Source organism: Manis javanica, chromosome 14, assembly GCF_040802235.1.
Source record: "Manis javanica isolate MJ-LG chromosome 14, MJ_LKY, whole genome shotgun sequence".
NCBI classification, from domain to species: domain Eukaryota; kingdom Metazoa; phylum Chordata; class Mammalia; order Pholidota; family Manidae; genus Manis; species Manis javanica.
Genome location: NC_133169.1, coordinates 45,104,642 through 45,121,094, shown reverse-complemented (window position 1 = coordinate 45,121,094; position 16,453 = coordinate 45,104,642). Strand labels below are relative to the sequence as shown.

The window sequence follows — 16,453 nt, the reverse complement described above, 5'->3', positions numbered from 1 at the left end:
TGCGTATAATGAGGTTCTTGCCCCCTCCCTGCTAGGTCTCCGTATCTGAGATCTCAGGCAGAGATCCTCTTCAGGCGACTCTACCAAGACCTCCTTGAGGAAAGGGGTGAAAACTTGAAGACAGTTTTCCCTACTTGAACTCAATACCTGGTACTTTTCTACTCCTAGCCTTACCTTCAACCCTAAAGTTCATAAATTTCTAAACGTTGAAATAATTCAGTGAGTCATAAGGACATTGCCAATGTTTCCTCACAATCCTACAGGAAAAGTTGCAATTGCATTTTAACATCCTTCATAGCTAAGAGTCTGTATGTTATCTGGGTGTGGGTGGTAGCCAGAATTCTAAATGTTTCCCATGATCTATTGCCCTGGCTTTCTCCTATAGTTAGGTTATTCTCTAAGGAAAGAGTTAAGTGACTGTGCAGGTGTAGTTAAGATCCCAAATCAGTTAGCTTAGAATAATCTCAGAGAGATGCTCTTGAGTTGGCTTGATGTAACTAGTCAGTAGACCTTTGAAAGAGGCCTTAGGCCTACCCTAAGGTCAGAGGGACTTTCCTACTGGCCTTAAAGAAATCAGCTGATGTGAGTTACTCATGTGCAAATGAATGTATGATTTCAACAGCCACACGAGCTTGCCATGAGCCTCATAAAACTGCAGTCCCAGACATCACCTGGATTGGTGACTGGACACACCTTAGTCAGAATGCCCAGGTTAGCCTTCTGCAGTCTCTACCCATTCCTACTCTAATATAATGAACAGTTCCTGTTGAGACCCCCAAGTTTGTGTTCATTTGTTGGGCAGCAAAAGAAAACTAATCCAATGATGATTTACAACAGAGTCTTAAGAGAACAGTTAAGATTCATATTGAGGCATAATGGTTGTTCCTCATAAAAACACAAGAATCTCCAGAATTACACTAAATTTCATATAAACATCATTAGAAAAATATCTGTACTGAAGCCACACATGTGATTTATAAAAAATCCAGACATCAGAGAAACTAGAATTTTCTGAACACAAATTCTTCCATGAAATTACACAACCTGGATAAGCATCAAGATATGGAAGGATTAAAAAATCCAGACATTAGGATTCATATTCACATTTCATTCTCCCAAGTATAAGATTGGTATCCATACAAAAATGGAAGCTTCCCAACCTGTGTGCTCCCAAGATGGATATCTTGAAGTAAGACAGTGACCATTAAATTAGGCTCAATAAGCCAACCATCAAACTAATGCTATTTTTCTCTATTTGGGTAAAGCATATTAATTTGCATAATAACTTTACAAATATGTTTGTATATAATTACTGTGGTCAATCATTTTAACAAATTGATCAATCCAAGGTATGATGTTGGACTCAGGGGAATTCTTCAGTTGGCCACAGGCAAAACTAATATATGTTACAAAACAGATCACTTATCAGTACTCCATTTTATTATATATTCTGTGATATTGTGATGGTTAAATACCTCTAATTTGTTAACTGATATTGTATAAAACAAAGTATTTGTCATCCTGCAGTAAATATTTACTTACAGCCATACACTGAATTTTCCATCACAAAAGAAATAGAATATTTAAGCAAATGATTATATGCAGTTTTCCATTTTCTAAGTCTGTGGGTTTGCCAAAAATCTTTTGATGCTTAATTGTATCATTTGATTGCATAAACTTAAGCATAAAGCAAACAGGGCAGAAGAAAGTCACTTAGGCAATTCACTCTCCAGACTTGCCCCTCCCCAACAGCGTCCTGAATGCCCTGGCCACTTCCTTGTTGTGGAGGCTGTAGATGGGATTCAGCATGGGAGTGAGGATGGTGAGGATGGTGTAGAAGGCTAATACCATCTTGTCCTGGGTGGGGGAACGATCAGAAACGGGCCGCATGTATATGAACATGGCAGCTCCGTAGTACATTCCCACCACCGTGAGATGGGAGGAGCAGGTGGCAAAAGCTTTGCGGCGACTCTCCCCAGATCCCATGTGAATGACGGCCAGGAGAACATGAGCATAGGAGGCAGTGATGACTGCTACAGGGAAGAAAAGCATAATAACACAGCATATGAACATTAACCTTTCAAATAGCGATGTGTTAATGCATTAAAGAGTGAGAAGAGCAGGAACATCACAGAAAAAATGGGGTATTTCCCAGGCACCACAATAAGGGAAAGACAATGCAACTATAATGACAATTATACCATCATGAGAGCCAACAATCCAGGATGAAATAACCATGAGACCACAGATTTTATGGCTCATGAGAGCTGAGTACCGTAATGGGCGGCAAATGGCCACATAGCGGTAATAGGCCATTGCAGCCAACAGGAAACATTCGGCTCCAAGCAGGGAAACATACAAGAATATCTGGGCTCCACAGCTGGCCAGAGAGATGAACTTCCTGCCTGATAAGTAGTTGAAGGCCATCTTGGGGACAGTGGTGCAGATGAGCATGAGGTCCATGAAGGACAGCTGGCTGAGGAGGAAATACATGGGGGTGTGGAGGTGTGTGTACAGGTAGATAAGGAGAATCATGGCAGTGTTTCCCATGAAGGCCACTGAGAAGATGCCCAAGACCAGCGAAAAGCGGAAGATGTGGGTGGGGCTGTAATCGAAGATGCCCAGCAGGATGAAGTTGGAGGTGAAGGTCTGATTCTCCCATGCCATGATGGGTATGCCCACTGTGGAGAGTACAACATGTGAGAAATGGCCAAGATTGTATGATGAAAATATCAAGGACTTCCAGTCTAGGTCACCACACCTACAATATTATCTTTTGTCAATTGTAGAATAGTAATACTGAAGGTTATTTTTAGTTTGATATGATTTTTGCATATAGAATACGTAGTTAACAGACATAATGAGTTTCATCATTAGAATATAGGAGGCTTCTCAAAAGGCATACAATCTAATTATATCACACAGTCAGTTCAAGCACCAAGCAAGGATTACCCCTTCAGAAATACACTAAGAGTCATAAGAACACTCATGAATTGTTGGTCAATGAGATTTTTCATTATCATTCTCCATGGAATTTAACATATCACCCTATGATACTAAAAATATTATCAAAGTGTAGAAAGAAACATGTACTCAAGGAAATGAGATAGGATTAGTCAAATATCAGGTAAACAGAAGGCACTGAGAAATCATCAATCGTAAATCCATTACATAATACTTATTACTAATAACGATTATGTTGGAAATGGTCAATATGCCCATCCCTCACTCCATCTCTTTAAATTAGGTACAATCATGAGACATTCTGGAATAGGATATTTTCCTGGAGAAGTGGGCCAAAGGAAGGTGAAAGATCATAGTTCAAATACCTGGAACAAATTATCTTTCTGTGTGATTTTAGACAATTCCTGCAAGCTTAATTTCTACTTTAAATTTTGATATTTTGAAAATACCTATATTGTAGGATTCTATTAAAACTAACTGAAATCACACATTTATAATACATTAAAAATACCTGGAATATAGTTTATACCATATAAATATTTTTAACTGATAAATATTTTTTCCTATTTTAACTTTAAACTATTCAAATTGATATAGAATTAATCTCTTCCATTTCATTAACAAAACTTTCAGGGGATTTCTTCCTCTACACAGTAGTTTATTTTAGATTTTCTATTTTTAATACCCATTTCTTTTTTCTCTCTCTCATGCTGCTCTCCTCTGTGGTTCTGGCACCGACCAGCTCCCTTTCTTTTCCTGAGGTCTTTCCCTCCTCTGAGTGCAATTTAGAGAAGTGTGCCTGGTATTTTGGCTCTAGGCTTTGATCCATATCGTTCTGCCAAATTTATTCAATAGAAATTCTGTTTTAAAGCATGATATTATTATGTATTATTTTACTGTTTTGTATTAATGTCTAGGAAAAGCAATCATGTTAGCCTAATGCCACCTAAAATGCCCCTATGATACTAGATTTAAAATCAGTTAAACTGATGAATATGTTATCATGCAAATAAGTGTGAAAAATGTTTGAAATTAACATCACTGATTTTTCAATGCATTCAAAAGTATTTCAGCTAATGTATGCATTCTTTATTGTCTAACAAAATAGGTATGTGATTAAGACTTAGTTCATGCTTCTAATTATTAATGACAAGTCATCTTGCTATAGTTTTATATGTGAATGAATTACTTAAAATAAATGAAATAATAATGAAACAAATGTCTATGGAATATGAACATTGTTGCATATTTATTTCTGTCTGCTGATATACTCAATTTTATATTTATTAATTTTATTAGGAATGGCTTAGGCATAATATACCAATTTTATGGTACTGTCTCCAGATCTTTGTACATACTTCACATGAAAGTGAAACATACATATAACAAGTATTTTGAGGAAATTCATCTGAAATGATAAAATTTTAAACATGTCTAATCCTGTGTGAGTACCACACCGATCAAAATGTGGATGGTTTCCAAAGGATTTTCTCATTTCATAATCACCCCTTAGATGTAACCCATAGTTTAATATCTGTCTCTGAGGCTTGTAGTTTTCCTGTTAATGATTTCATGTAGATCATAGGGAGTGTTGCCTTTTCTGTAGACAGAAATGGGTCTCACTGTGCCCTGATCTCACCCTTTGATCTGCCCGCTCACTGGCTCGGCTCGCCTCTGCTTTGGGACATGCCAGCAAAGCTTGGACCCTGGGTATGTGTGTAGGTTGCTCCCTTCTCCAGTGTCTTCCTCAGCCAAGTCCCTCACTATTCTCTGACCCTCCCTTAAGTTCTTTCCACCCATGAAGCCCTCATGGCCTCTCTCTGGATATGCTGCCTGCCAGGACCTTTTTCTTCCTCCTCAGTATTTTCCCCATTGAATACCATAGACATTCATCTGGTTTTTTGACTGTCTCACCTCATTAGGATGCACATTCCGTTTATGGATGATCTACAAAGATAACCAAAGGATAGAAAGTATTGTCATTTGAAGACTAAACTTGAAAGACAGAGGCTCCTTTGGAATGGCTCATCGGGAGGGGCAGCCGGAGAAACCTGACCCCAGGAAAAGGGTCTAACAGGAGCAGTGAGCAGTGGAGCTGCGAGGAAGAGACCCTACAGGACGTGTGCTTCTTCACCATAAAGCCCTTTCTGCCTCCTGGCCATTAGGCCAATGTAATGGATTAAGTTGCAGTGTAACTCAGGCAGGGAGGTGCTGGATGTGACAACACAGGGGAGATACTATACCACAAAGAACTGTAATACCTCAACTGCTTTGAGCAGCAGGAGCTGGTAGAGCACCCGAGAGGTTTGATCCTGAGGGTGCTGATCAGCCATGACAAGCTGTGAGCTGGTAGGGGGAGCTGGCCGCGTTGGAAGAACTCCCCTTCAACCCTGGCTTGCAGCCAGAAACCACCCAGCAGGTGGCTCACACCTGCTCCGTGGATGTCTCCTGCAAGCACGGCAATCTGGGTCAACAAAACCAAAATTCCATGAAATGGTGTGGGTAAAATTGCAATACTTCCAGAATCTCTCACCTGGCCTTAGAGCATTTCCATATCAAGAGGTGTTTGCAGGGACAGAGAGAATTAGTCTATCTGAATATCAATAGGGAGTTACAAGGAGGAGTGGGGTGAATCTGGACTGGACAGGTAGGGTGGGGCCCCTTTCTGCAGCCAGGTCACAAAAGACATGGGCGAGCAGACATGATGACTGCTCGTAAGAAATAACAGGTTTCTCCAACTTAAGTTCTCCCTTTGACTATTTTCAGTTTCAAGATAACTTTCCCCCAGGCTGGGAAAATATTTTCCCTCTGGAGTTACATCTGGGACAGCAGGCGGATTTCTGCACCAGAAATCTGTCTTCATGGATGCAACGGGTGCTCCCATGGATGGTGGGGAGAACACAGTGGCAGCTGCAGTGGGGGTGGTGACTCTCCCTTACCTCTGCAGTGGTGGAGGGTGCAGCTTCCCCTGGGAACCCCTTATCCACTGGGCTTCCACTTGAGAGCCCCTAGTGGGAAATTTGTTCAGGGTAAAGCACCTCCCCAGAATTGGGGAAAGGCGGAGACACCGGAAGTGGTGGCATTAGCCATCTGTGAGATAGAAGACTTCCAAGAGGCCCTGAGTGGCTGTGTCACAGCCAGGATTGTGGGATGTTCATTTCTTGAGATAGTGGAAAGGGTTATTGAGGAGAGAGAGACACGTCAGCATCACTTGTAGGAGGTGGGCGACGACCTATGGGATGCCCCTCAGAAAGAGAGAATTATTGAGAAGATGGGTCATGCTCATGGAAGGTCCATTACCAGTGAGGGAAGATACACCAGGAGAATCTGCTCACAGGAGGCCATGGGGAGGGGGAGGAAAGAGCAGTGCCTTCCCCCCAAGATGGTAGGGGAGATGCTGGGGGAGGATGAGAGAATGGGGCTGAGGGCCAAGCTGTTTCCAAGGTCACCACCCAAGGCACCTACCTCTCCCATATTAAAGGCCTGCCTGGCTGTAATTAAGAAAATAAAAATGCAACAAAAGTGGGCTCCTCAAGGGGAGAAGCTGCCACCTCCCCAGGTTGTGGAGCACTCCATGTTCCTCACCTATACCCAGGATGAGCAGGTGGACATGAGCATCCGGTTTTGGCAGAAGCCATGGGAACATCTGTCTACCTGACTTTGCATCTCTGGGATATGGGGTGGAATATATTATGTCAGGTTCTGAAATGGATAGACTGGCCTCTTTGGGCAGCATGGCTTGTGATCACCCAGGGCCTTACGTGTAGTTGTCTGCACTGAGAGATGGGCCATCTATAGGGGGCTTGACCCTGTGACTACCGACATCATACCATGCCAACTGGATGGTTGGGCACCGGCCCCTTTGGGGGCAAGAATTGTGGCAAGACCTATGGGCTTTGGTCAGACTATGACGGTTACTGTAAATCATGTGATTGGCCATTTGCCTTTGGCATCCCCAGGGAATGAAGAAGAAGACACATCAGCCTGGGTGTGCTGGCTAGAAGGAAAGCCTGACTCTGATGTGGCCCAGTGGTTATACCAGTATTTGTTGCATGTGAGGCAAAAAACAATGTAAGCTGTAGCCCTTCTATGGGGCTTGCCACTGCCCTTTGAAGAAGTCAGCCAAGCCAAGGAGTGCCTTGTGTGCTCTAAGAGAGATTTACACTGAGTCCCACAGCAACATGGGACAATAGTAAGGGGGCAGATAGCCCTCCTCAGGTGGCAGGAAGACTATACTGGGCCTCTGGTATGTCATGATTTGTGTGGGCACAGCTACTGGCCTATTGGTTGCTTTTCCTGCACGTCGTGTAGATCAGCAAACCCCCAAGAGGGGCCTAGAGTGTCTCTGTGCAGCCTAAGGCCGGCTGCAGGTGACTGAGAGCAATCAAGGCACCCACTTCACTGGACATAGGTTACAAGAACGAGTGCAGCAGTTAGGAATAAAGTGGAAGTTTCATGTACTATATAACCCTACTGTGGCAAGCATGAGAGAGAGGTACAATGGTTTGTTGAAATCTAGCCTGAAGTTGGACACTAATAGTTTACAGGGATGGTCACTTCCCTTAAGGACAGTGCTGTGGCGTTTGAATGAGAAGGCATGTAAAGGAGCCTTGAGCTTGTGTGTGGATATGCTCACACACATTGCTGCCTCTCCTATACAACTGTATGTGCAAACCCAAGAGGAGGTACTGAGGTACTGAAGCCAGGATACGGCCAGCAGAGCAACATCCTGCTGCCAGCCCCAACTGCGTTAAACCCTGGAGATTCTATTGAGTGGACGTGGCCCTGGACATTTCGACACATGGACCAGTGATGGCTGGCCCTCTGGCACCTTGGGGGAAAGGCCTGGAAGCTGGCCTCATGTATTGCTGGGGTAACACCAGAGTGGTCCCCAAAGATTATGGTATTGTACCCAAAATATCTGGGAGGTAAGAATATTTTATGGTAAAGGTTTGTTTTATCTTTATGGCCAGTGCATGTACCTCCCTTAGTCCTATATACTGACCCATCTGCAGCTCCCACAGGGAGGGGAGTGAAGGTCTGGTATACTAGCCCAGGACCAGATCCCATTTATAACACTGTCCTATCACAGGACCAGTCTCTTGCATGAATCCTACCTGATGGATAAGATTTGCCTCTGTTGGTGTAAATAAACATGTATCTTATCACCCTTTGCCACACTCAGTACATGGGTGAATCTCAGAAACATAGTCTTTAACTGAAGAGTACAGAAAGAAGGATGCATAGGGTATCACTCTATTAACGTGGACTTGAAAACAAGCAAAATGATTCTTGTTTTTTGGAAGTTATGAAAACACCTATTTTAGGGAGAAGAATATTTATGGACTATTAGAAGATATGCATTGTGCTTTGAAAGGGCAGGTATACATTATTTATTGAGTATAAATGTGTTTCTTTATGAAAAGTAATCATTAAAGTATGCATTTTTGTGCATGGCATACTTCAACAAAAGATCTAGTTTTTAAAAAAAATGTGTGTGATATAGATAGGGTTTTCTAGAAGAAAATATAAAGCACTATATTTGCATACTATACCTTAAAAAACTGTAAGTGCTGAGATAAATATGTCAATAATTGAAAAAAAAATCTCCAAAGAAGTAAGAAAGAATGGGAATCATAAGGGTAGAAGAGGAATATATGCAATAAAAGAAAAACACATACTAGAGAGGCCTCAAAGGCCAAAAGTTGGCAATTTGAGACAGATCAAATAAATAAAGATAAATGAAAAGTACCAGAATAATAAAATATAGCAAAGCTATTCAATATTCTCTCATTTATGAGATAATACCTGGATATTATTGGTGTATTTTTTGACCTTTTGGTATTTTTATCTAGGATGGAAAAGTTGATGGAATAATTGCAGAGTAAATATTATAAATTCAGTATCTTTAAACACAGACTAATGTAATATATTCTAAGGGCTGAATAACCATTAAGAGATATCAACTATGTTAAATAGCCTTATTTTCACTAGCACTGTTCGTACTATTTTGAGACTCATACTGTAAGGAAAAGTGATAAATATTTATGCTAATATTAATAAGAACCAAAATTTTCAGAGTAGGGTAAAATATACTAAACATATAGAATGAAATACTTTGTGCATAATTATATAATTTTAACTTGAATTAGAAATATGAAAAAAATCATGATTGATTTTTCTCTTTCTAGATAATATGTATTTTCTAACTCTCTGTTGCAGAAGTATTGAAGACATGTCAACAGTACCAGTGAGCACCACAGTTCCCCAGTGTAATATTTATATGAAATCCCCAGGTTCACGAACTACAATTGATAAAGGGGTACACATGAAGACCATAAAACCTCTTTTTTAAAGAGTAAAAATGTATCAGATAGTAATGAAGGAAGGTCAAAAGGAAACAGCAGTCAACTTGAAGGGAATCCAGTGGGCAAATATGGGATAATTTAAGCATCAAAAATTAATTAACGCTAGTGGCTTAGCAAGATATGCAAGCAACCAAAGTGTCCATCAATAGATGAAAGTATAAAAATGATATAGTGTATGTGTGTGTGTATATATATATATATATATACACACACACACACACATGCACACGTACACACATATACACACACAGTGGAATATTATTCAGCCATAAAAAATCATTTTCAATAATATGGATGGACCTAGAGGGTATTATGCTAAGTGAAATAAGGTAGGTGGAGAAAGACAAATACCATATTATTTCACTTGTTTGTGGAATATAAAAACAAAACAAAGCAAAATGAACAAAATAGTAGACTCATAGACACTGAGAAATGACTGGAGGTTACTCTTGGGGAGGTGTTTGGGTGGGTGTGTAGGGTATGTGAAGGGGATAAAGAGGCACAAAAATCTCAATCATAATATTAATTGGTCATGGGGATGGAAGTGCAGGCATAAGAATATAGTCAATGATTTTGTAACATCTTCCTGTCTTGAAAGATAGTAACTACATTAATTGAGTGAACATTCAGCAATGCATAGAATTGTCAATCACTGTGTTGTATACTTGAAACCAATATAATATTGCATATCAAGTATACTTTAATAAAATTGTTTTTGAAGAAGCAAGAGACACTAGAAATAAGAGCATCTCCCTTTTTGATTTGGGTGGTAGCTACCTTATCCTTCCTAATTACTATTGGATATGTTGGACCTGTTAACAAATCTCTTACATATGTATAGTTCTATTTACATTTTAAAATGTGTTGAGAGAGACTGTGGAATCTTCTGTTATGAAATATATGTTTAATAAAATCAGTAATACAAGTTAAATGGACTTCCAACTGCCCGGAAGTTCAGATAAATTCTAAAAATATTTGATTCACTTTTTTCTCCTACAGTGGGGAAGGGATGGCCACTAACAGACAGCAAGGCAGAAATCACAGATTACAATGTACTCCAAGCATAGAAGGTTATGGCCTTAATTGGAAGCACAATGTTTAGGGGCTCATTAAATCAGGCTTCTGGAATTGTGACAGAAAACTTTTAATGACTTTGGCTAAATTGATAACCCATGGAGCCTTGTTACATGGCTTCCAAATTAACAAAACTTAAAACTTTATCTTCCCCCCTTGGAACCTGTGGTTAATTGGATAATTAATCTGTTGGAGGAACTGAGGGAAATGCTCAAAGGTCAGTAAGGACCCTTTGTTAACAAACTCAAAGGAGAAAGTTGTGTGGTTGCCATGATAACAGGTGGCACAGAAATGGGTCTCCAAGCAGTGAAGTGTCCTTTCTCTGATCTGTACCCCAAACCAGTTAACTGTAGCCTGCCTATGCTTCATTTACAATAATTACTAGTTATATAATAAATTTTTAACAGTAAAACACTGATTCCTGGTGTCTGAATATAAAGGAGTCAAGCCAAATTAGGTTAATTCAAACTCAAAAATGAAAAATAAATTAGACTGATTTATCATTATTAGAGAAAGCATAAATCTCACTTCAAAATATAATCACTGTATCATAATTGTAATTAATTTTGTATATGTGTAAAGAAAATATTCATGGCCAATTAATATGTGACAAAGAAGGTAAGAATATACAATGGGGAAAAGACATGTCTCTTCAATTAATGATGTTGTGAAAACTTAACATTATATGCAATACAATTAAGTTGGATTACTGTCTAACTCTGTACACAGAAGTAAACTGAAAATGGATTTAAAATCTAAATTTGAGATGAAACTGCAAATCTCAGAGAGGGAACCATGCAAAAATCTCTTAAACATATGCATGGTAATTTTATCTGACATGTTTCCCTCAGCAACACAAACAAAAGCAAAAGTAATCCAGTGGGTCTACATTGAACTAAAAGTCTTTTATATAGCAAAGGAAAGCATCAACAAAGCAAAAAGGTAACCTACAATACGGAAGAATATATTTATAGATGATATAGCCAATAGGGAGTTACATCTGAAATATATAAAGAACTCATATGATCAACACCACAAAAATAAGTAACCCAATTAAAAAGTGGGCAAAAGTCTCAAATAGGCATTTTTTAAAATAAAGGCATACAGATGGTCAACAGACACCTGAAAAAATGCTGTGCATTGCTAATCACAGGAAATGCAAATTAACTCACTTTGTTATGAGAATCACACACAGCTCAGGAAGAGATGAAAGGCATTGTCAAGCACGGTTAAATATTTTAGGCCAGTTGCTATATTAAAGAAGAGCTGTCAGGTATTTCATGTCTGAGCATGCAACCAAAATCCAGCATGTGGAAGGCAAAATTGTTGATTAATAGAGGAGAGAAAATAAAGTAAGCTTCAATCTATAAATTTGAGATGAAATGAGGTATGTCATTGAAAACAACTAAAGAAGGAACTAATTTTTATAGCTTTAACCTAAACATGCATGCAAAGACTTACACATTTTCAGGGTAACATGTTTTTCTATATATAATATGAGTATACTCTCACTATATGCTCTTTAAAATGTACACTTAGTTGTTTAACCTCTGTTAAGAATATTTTATTATTATTTAATTAAGAAATTATCTAATTTGGGGTCTTTCCTTGCCAATGACCTGATTTCTACATGTGGTGATAGGTTTCTACATTAGCCAAGTAGCCTGTCTCAGAAAAGAAAAACTTCCCCTTACATTGTTTCTGCAGCGTGACATAAATGGCCACAACTAATTTCAAAGGAGACTGAAGAAGCATTGCATCTTTGTGTCCAAGAGACAAAAGAAGTAAATTATTAAAAAATAAACTCCATCTGTTTCAAAATACAATCAAGAGTGGATTAAGAACACATTTTGAGTATATGAAGATGTTAATTACACATATAATAAATCAAGTTGTATTAATAGTTTATAGTGGTGACTATAAAGTATAGTATGTTCTCTATAGTTTCCATCCTGTTGTAAAGATGTGAATGCAACAGATGCAGTATAGTTTGCATCACTAGCTTGGAGGACACCTTAATGTTCACTGGAATGATGGTTTAATACAGCAGTTTGGAAGTTTTTATAAACAAAATTTTAATACATGGTATTATGATTCTTTATTGCTTTTCTAACCTATTTGGCTTCAGGTCAAACAGTTCATTTTAATTCATGAAGGGAAGGAATGAGACATCAGGGATGGATTTTATTCTTCCCGACTCTCCCTGACAGGAAACACTGTGACATCTTGATCGTTGTGATCACGCTGATCTGTGCTGTTGCCCTCACAGGGAACTCAGCTCTGATTCCCCTTAAGAGCTGTCCACATGCTCCCATACTTCCTTCTCAGCCGGCTGTCCCTCATCAACTCGCTGTTCATCTCCAACTCTGTTCCCAACATGGCCACTTAATTTACTCAGGGAATAAAAACATCACAAATATAGCCTGTGGTTCCTGATATTTTTCTTCCTTATGCTGGGAGGAGCAGAGTGTATTCTCCTGACTCTCATGGCCTATGATTACCATCTGTCAGCCACTGTGCAGCCATCTGTCACTCACTGAGGTTCCCAGTCATCATGAGCACAAGGGTCTGCCAAATGATGGGGAGTTCTAAATTCTTTAAAACAGACTGAATATACTACGCAGTTATCTATATGTAGTTACAAGGAGATGGATGATTACTTCCATGAAGTTAGAGCTATTCTGAAGTTCTCCTGTGAGGATACCTCTTCCTGTAGGTTTGCAGGACTTGTGTTAGGCATTGTGCCACTCTTTATTGCCTTTGGAGTCATCTTTACCTCCTACCCACGATCTTACATGAATTCCCTCAAGAGGAGGAACAAAGCCTGGGCACATGCTCCCACCGCCTGATAGTAGTAAGCCTGGTTTATGGCCCTGTCATCTCACCTACATGACTCCTGGTTTTTCACGTAGGCCTGCTCAGGACCAGACAGTACCAGTGTTTTTTTTTTTTTCAAACATTGATCCTGTGTTGAACCCATTTATTTATAGCTCAAGAGACAAGGATGTTTTGAGGGTATTGAAATAGGTTTTGGAACGGCTTTTTGTTACATAGTGAAACTGCATATTTTAATTTAAAAATCTAATGAATAGTATGAATTTGACAAATCAATAGCTGTCAATGATCTTTAGGTTATCTGTCTCCTAACATTTATAATGCACTTTGATTTCTGGGAATTCTAAGTGACTGAAGTGTGACATAACTTTTACTAAATGACATTAACATTCATAGAATTCAGTTAGAAATGTTTGTTATAAATTCCTGTTAACTTGTTTCTCTCTCTCTTGTTTTAATATTTGAATTATGAATTGCAAATGCTTTGGGTACAAATGTGATGTCTTCTATATCATTTTTATCTTCTCTGGTGTTCACATAAGAAATGTGCATTAATATAAATGGAGATAGAAGGGCAAAATGAAGAATATAGTAGATGGTTCTGTAACATTTTTTATGTTGACAGGCAGTAACTGCACAAGTTGGGGTGAGGATTTAATAATATGAGTAACTTTTGAATTACTATGTTTTACACTTGAAATGTATATAATATTGTATCAACTATACTTTATTTAAAAATATAAATAGATTAGATAGATAGATAGATAGATAGATAGATAGATAGATAGATAGATAGATAGATAGTAAATGGTCATATAACAGTTTCTTCTGAAAAGAATAATGAAATATCCTGGCTTGTGAATTAAATCACAAATATATGTCATTTCAGTTGATAATTATTCACCAATTTTTGCTTTAAAAACATGTTAAATGGAATACCTTAAAATAATTTGAACAGTGTATATCACAATCAAGTTAAAAAAATAATTAAGAACAATTAATTGTTAAGTAGAAGACATATTTTATAGTGAAAGTTATTTAAACAGATAGAGCAATGTTTATATGTCAATGGAAATATGTTACTTAGAACAATAATTTCAGTAAACTGCACAACCAATTTGTGTACAGAAATTCTGTGTTATAGGTGATTGTTTTACTCTCCCTCCATGTTTTGCACAGTAACCCTGTTTTTCTGCCTTGTATACTTCCCCAGATCATCTCATCTGAGAACACTCTGTCCCTTCTTTGGGAAGTAGTTCCTTTCCAAGTCTACTCGGTACATGTATGGTCATTTAATACAGCTATTGAGCCCATAAGTTTCCCTGAAATTATCTCAATTGTTCGCATTTTGGCCATTCTCTAGGACTTGGTAGTTTTAAAGTAAGATTAAACATACAAACACTTGTAAAAATTTTTCTCCTCTCATGCTCTCACTGGCCTCCACCTCCCTCTTCTCAGTTCCTGAGTATTAGAAAAAATATGTATACCATACAAGCAATAAACTCCATTGTATAAATTTACACAAAGAAAACAAAATCTCTGATTCAAAAAGATATACATACCCCCTATGCTTATTGCCACATTATTTTACAATAACCGAGATATGGAAGCAACCAAAGTGTCTGCCAATAGGTGAATAGGAAAGAAGAGGTAATATATATATATATATATATATATATATATATATATATATATATATATATATATATATATATATATATATATAGAAGGGAATATTATTCACCCAATAAAAAGGAATTGTGCCATTTGTGACAATATGAATAGACCTAGAGGGTACTATGCTAAGTGAAAGAGGCCAGGTGGAAAAAGACAAATACAATGTTTTACTTATAAGTGAAATCTGAAAGCAAAAGGAAACAAAATGAACAAAACAGCAGTAGACTCGTAGACAATGAGAAGTGCCTGGTGTTTTCCATGCAGGAGGGGTTGGAGTCAGTGGGTGGGGTGCATAAAGGGAATAAAAAGACAAAATCTCAATCATAATATAAATTAGTCATGGTGGTGAGAGTACAGTGTAGAGAATATACTCAATAATTATATAACATCTTTGATAATCACAGGTAGTAAGTACAGTAGTTGGGGTAAGGATTTACCAGTGTATGTAACTGTTGAATCACTGTGTTATTTAGTTGAAACCAGTATAATGTTGTCCATTCACTATGCTTCAATAAAAAAAAGACGTACAAATTTCCTGTTATAAAATAAAGTCATGGGGACGTAATAAGCAGGTTAGTGACTATAGACAATAGTATTGCATTAGAGATCTCAAAGAGGCTAAAAATAAATCTTATACATATCACAAGGGAAAAAGTGTACTTTCTATAAGTGTGACAGAGTGTCACTAGACTTACTGTCATGCTCATTTCACAATGTACACAAATGTGGACTCGTTATCTTGTACATCTGAAAGTAATGTTTTATGTCAATTATGCTACAATAAAAATAATAAAATATGTAGTAATAAAGTTAACAAGTATCTATATGATGAAATACCATAAATTACTGATGAAAGAAGTTGAAAAGACACAAATTAAAAGATTTCCCATATTCATGGTTCAGAAGAGGTAATGATGTTAAAATGTCAATATGTATATTTCATGCAAACCTTATCAATATTCTAATGGTAGTTTTTGCAGAATTAGAAAATCCTAAATTCATGTGGAATCACAGATTACCCTAAACATCTAAAGTAATCTTGAGAAAGAAGCACATGGTGGAGACATCACACTTCCTGATTTCAAAAACTATATTAATAACCAAAACAATGGTACTAACATTAAAATAAATGCACAAGTAAGTGGAACAGAACCAAGAGCCCAGAAATAAGCCAATGGATATATGGTCAAGTAATAGTTGGAACAGAGGCCAAGATTACTTAAGAAGAAAAATATAGTATCTTCAATAAATGGTATCTTGAATACTGGATATTCACGCACAACTTAATAAAACTGGACTCTACCTTATACCACTTATGGAAGTTAACTGGAAATGTATTAAATACCTTAATATAGTATCTAAAGTCATAAAACACCTAGAAAACAATATAGAGGAAAAGCAACTTAGCATCAGTGTTGGCAGTGGTTTATTTTGGATATGTCACCAAAGGCATAAGCAACAAAAGCCACAAAAGCAAAAAATCAACAAGTTCTGCCTCAAACCAAAAAGTGAAGCACAGCAAAAAAATAATTTAA

At 37.8% G+C, this 16,453-nt stretch overlaps 1 pseudogene; it reads right to left on the bottom strand.

Moving 5' to 3' along the window:
- Nucleotides 1–1,722: 1,722 nt before the first annotated feature.
- Nucleotides 1,723–2,676, bottom strand: LOC108408728 (olfactory receptor 2M3-like; annotated as a pseudogene).
- Nucleotides 2,677–16,453: the final 13,777 nt, after the last annotated feature.